The sequence below is a fragment of the Mus caroli genome, chromosome 9 (assembly GCF_900094665.2).
Source record: "Mus caroli chromosome 9, CAROLI_EIJ_v1.1, whole genome shotgun sequence".
Taxonomy (NCBI): Eukaryota; Metazoa; Chordata; class Mammalia; order Rodentia; family Muridae; genus Mus; species Mus caroli.
The window spans coordinates 75,763,172-75,767,896 of NC_034578.1; the positions used below are offsets into that span (position 1 = coordinate 75,763,172).

Here is a 4,725-nt window from a genome sequence, read left to right on the forward strand (position 1 = left end):
CCATTCAGACCTTGCAGTACAGATGAAAAACTGGGAACCATTTGTGTTTGTCCCAGCATTTGTCATGGACAAGATGCCATAACCTGGATATTCTGTTTCTAATTATTTCCTTTTTAAACGGTATATGGTCGTATTTACTATAACAGAAGTACACAGCAGCTCAATTTTGTTCATCTTTCAAAAATAAATCAAAATCTCAAAGATTAGCTGATTTTTTTTTTTTGGTACTTAAGAATTTAAGCTTCGGAATATACTGTCTTCTTTTGCAGAATTTGTGTTTCTTCATGTTCTAATATCAAGGTTCATGAATTTTGAACACTTGTCTGGTTGGTAAAGTTTTTGATGTTACAGTTGACATCTTTCAATACAGTTACTTGGATCAGTAAAGTTTTGTTTAAACCAAAGAGATATGAATCTTTATGCCTTCTGCCAATAGCTCTTGGTGATGGTTAATTTTCAGTATAACCCTTTCCCAACTGTGCTATTTCAGCTTGTTGATGGTAATCTTGATGGTATGTAGACTTGCCCAGGAGATACTCTATCTGTGAGAATGTTTCCAAAGAGGTTTAACAAGGAGGGCAGACATCTTGAATGTGGGGGCAGCATGCCCTGGGCTGGAATCCTGAACTTATGACTCTCTCTGACTGTGGACTCAGTGTTCAGGTAACTCCTGTTCCTTCTGCCATACCCAGAGCTGCATCCCCACTGTGCTTTTCTTGTCATCATAGACTGTACCCTCAAACCAGGGTCAAAATAAACCTTAAGTGGCTTTTTCTAACAGCAATGAGAAAATTACCAATAAATTCTTCCAAACAAGTTTAGAAATAGAATTTTAATTCCTGGGTGCTTACTGAAGTGCTTTTGGAATAAGTCAAAACCAAAACACTGTAGTGATTTTAAAGAAATTTAATGGTAAGAATAGATGGTTTAAAAGCCTTCTGTATGGGGATTTCAAAGCTCACGGGGTACAGGGGCCAGTGTTCTAGGTCCCTGAATGGTTTCTCTGGATCAGGCTGGGGTTTGAGTTACTATACACAGATGTATTCCTTTGATTGGTTAAATTATTGTAGCAAGACCCCTTCAATGAGCAGACTAGATTTAAAGTTCATTCTTTTCTGTTTCCTTCCTTCCTTCCTTCCTTCCTTCCTTCCTTCCTTCCTTCCTTCCTTCCTTCCTTCCTTCCTCCTCTCTTCCTTCTTCTCCTCCTCCTCCTCCCATTTGGAATAAGGGAACAGATTTATTTGGTGAAGACAATAGAGGTTGGATGTGCTGGTGGATTGCAAGGTGCTGTGGGAAGGGACCCTAGGAAGCCTCTATTTCACAACATAGAAATTTGACACCTGGCAAGGCACGGGCTGGAGATATGGAAAAGTCCTCACCCATTCAGCACCATCCAGACACAGACAAGCTCTTTGTAGCTGATACAACCATTTCTATCCTCATGACCTGTCACTAGCATCTCTACTTCGTTCTCTGTCATCCCATCCAAACAGGGACATGACAGATTTCACCACCCATGATTGCACCATTTCCGTCCTTGTCAAGTAAATGAAGGCCTTTAACCTGGTCCTCATAAGATCCCTGGTCCTTGTTTGTGGTCCCAGTGTGCAGCATGGACAGGAAGTGCTCAAAGTCCAGCACCTTCACATCCATCTCATCACTCTTGGGGTTCCCCAGGAACTTGAGCACCTTGGTGTTGGTAAGTGCTCTGACCCAGAGCCCTCATCATTTCCTCAAATTGGCTGTACAGTGTTTTACCATCACTTGTTTCAACCAGCTGGAAGACCTCCCTGAATTCTGTAGTCTGTGAAGTTACACATCTTAGTTGCTCAGTTTTGCAGGACCTTTTCTGGAAGAAGTGGCCTAAACTTCTGAACCAGTTAAGAATATTAGGAAAGAGAAATCACTACATGTGGTTGGCAAGATAGCTCAAGTGATAAAGGAGCTTGTGGCCAAGCATGAAGACATAAATTTTATTGAAAGGACCAATGTAGTGGGCAGAAGAGAATCTACTTTGTGGATTTGTTGTTCTATGGCTGTATCTTCATTCCACATGCATGCAACCCATTAATGAATGAGTGAATGAATGAATGTATGTAATAAAAATGAAAAAAAATTACTAGTTTATCTATTCTATCTGTGGTCCAACTGCAATATATATGGAGTAGGAAGTATTTGATTCATTGTAACAGCCTCCCACTCCTCTGGCTTTTGGGGATGAGATATAGTGACTCCTTGTCACAAATGAAGTGTATTCTATAGCTTGTAAGATTGAAGTGTTTATGTATAAACTCCATATAATGGCTATATTTAGCTGATTGCTTGAGGTGCTTGTTAAAATTGAGATTCTTACCTTACTTCTCTTATCTTGATCTGAAATTTTGAGATTTTCCAAATTGAAAATCTTTGCCTTTCTGAGACTCTTGGGATAAGTCTAATATACAGAGAACAACTTGGTGTCGTAAGTATATGAGGCATGGTCTATTTTCTGCTGATTTTGTTAAACAAAACAACAACAGCAACAGAAACAGCAGCAGCAGCAGCAGCAGCAATCACCATTTTGCAATCTGGGGGTTACCTGCTTTCACCATATCTGCCCAAGTGTGTGTGGTGACTAACGTGCTCATGTATTGTTGACTAATATCCCTGAGCATTTTGGATATGTGGTTTCTGGAAGGAAATATCAAATTTAGTTACTTATGCCAGTTTGGTTCTAATCTAAGATACATAGTGTGAATTTAGTATTTTTTTTTAAATAATACTTTGGACCTTTGGGAGGATATTCCTTAAGCAATAGGAAGTTTTAGCTAAATAGACGGTTCCCTTGAGGTCATCTTGCAAATGTGTTTTCTGTCCACAGATCTGCTTTTGTTTTTAGTTCGTAAGTCTTCTGTCCTGGCACGTGTTTTGTTCAACAACCTTGCAGTGTTAGCAGAAAGATCAAGTCTGCCTCAGGCAGTTTGGAATTATCACGGTGCTGAAACAAAGGGGGCATTTTGTGGTACTGTTATGGCACGTTCAGGATTTTACGATTTGATTTAGTAATAGTCTAGAAAATTTAAATATTTTAGGAGTCAAATCAATTTTCATATTATGTTTTGATATGATAATTTTAGTAATCACTTTTGGCATCACATACATGCATTCCATATATTTTGATTATATTTAAGTTCTTTCTCCCCTCAACTCCTCCTAGATCAATTCTTACCTCCCCCACACTTCCAACTCTTCTGTCCTTTCCCCCTTTATACCTCTCTGAGTCAGTTTGTGTGCTCATAGACTGGTGGATGAAAGACCATTTTAATTTTTTTAAAACTGATTTTGTATTAATAATGTTCTGGATGTGATCTTTGTAAAATAAAAGACTCCATATCTCATTTGCTTCTTCCTAGAAAAAGATCCAAGGATGTAACTTTAGCAATAGAATAGCATTGCTAACTTGATTGCATTCTGAAGGAAATATATCAATTTTCAGTTACAACACCTGGCAAATTTGGGTTAGAACCTTTATATTTAATTAAAAATATGCACTTTTATTTTTCCTCTAGAAACAGCTTTGGGTATCAGGTAGGGAAAGAGGTAAAATTATAAACAAAGACCTCAAGATCAGATGTGGATCAGGTAGAAAGGACAAGTGATATTACTAGTGGCCACCAGGGGGCAGATGTGCGTTTGATTAGTGAAAGATGTTGGGGCTTCTTTTTTGTGGCTAGATTATGCCAGAGTTAGGATTGTCTATCTGTTGTGATTTACAAAGACCCTCAAATAATGATAGCGTAATCAAGTTAGAATTCCTCTTACATACAAAGACATAGGTAATTGCTATAAGTTGAATTGTGTCCTTCTGAAGGTATGTCCTTTCCTCTGCTTCCTACCTTAGACTATGACATTATAGGGAAATGATGTAGGCTTTAAGTTGAAATTAGAACAAATTATATTAGAATGCTGAGGTAGACCAGGAAAGGGAGTGGAGGATATGACTGTGGAGGTTAACACATGAAGGAAGGTGGTAGCAATGGAGAACTGGAATCCTTTTCAGATGTTGGCCACACAGAGGATACACGGCCTGTGCAGAAAAGAGACATCATATGTAGCTTGCCCATAAACTATCTGTTAGGTCTCAAATCTGGGACAAATAGCTGAGGTGCCTATTTAACATATCAAGGCAGATGCTGGCCAATAGGTTCTCCCTGTATCCCTCAGTTACAGGGCCCTCCTGACTGGCATATCCAGCCCCCTACCCGAAACCTCTGCAGCAGGGGCTGGGCTGCCCTTCCTTATATAACCCAGCCATTTTGGTTACCTGATCTTTGTCATCTGCTCTCTTGATCAGTCTCTTGGCCCAGGCTGCCTGTCTTGGTTGGCAGCTCCTCTCCTTCCTCCTCCCCCTCTTCTCACATGGCTTGGCTCAGTCTGGTGTTGTCCACACTATACTTTCACAGATATATTCTGGTCCCCCTTTGTCTACAATAAACTCTCTCTTGCACTATATGTAGAAGCAGTCATGTCCTTTCCTTTTTTTATTTCTTCCTTCATTCACTATCATAAGGACCCCTTTCCTCTCTCCTTTGGAGGAGGAACAGGATCCAGTGGTAGTGCAATTCCAAGCATATCTGTCTATCTCTTTTTTTTAAATTTTTAATATTTTTTATTACATATTTTCCTCAATTACATTTCCAATGCTATCCCAAAAGTCCCCCATAGCGCCCCCCACTTCCCTACCCA

The 4,725-nt window shown here is 39.5% G+C and overlaps 1 pseudogene; it reads right to left on the bottom strand.

The window, feature by feature from the left end:
* Window positions 1-1,375: 1,375 nt before the first annotated feature.
* Window positions 1,376-4,725, bottom strand: part of LOC110302375 — a 4,973-nt pseudogene continuing 1,623 nt past the window's right edge.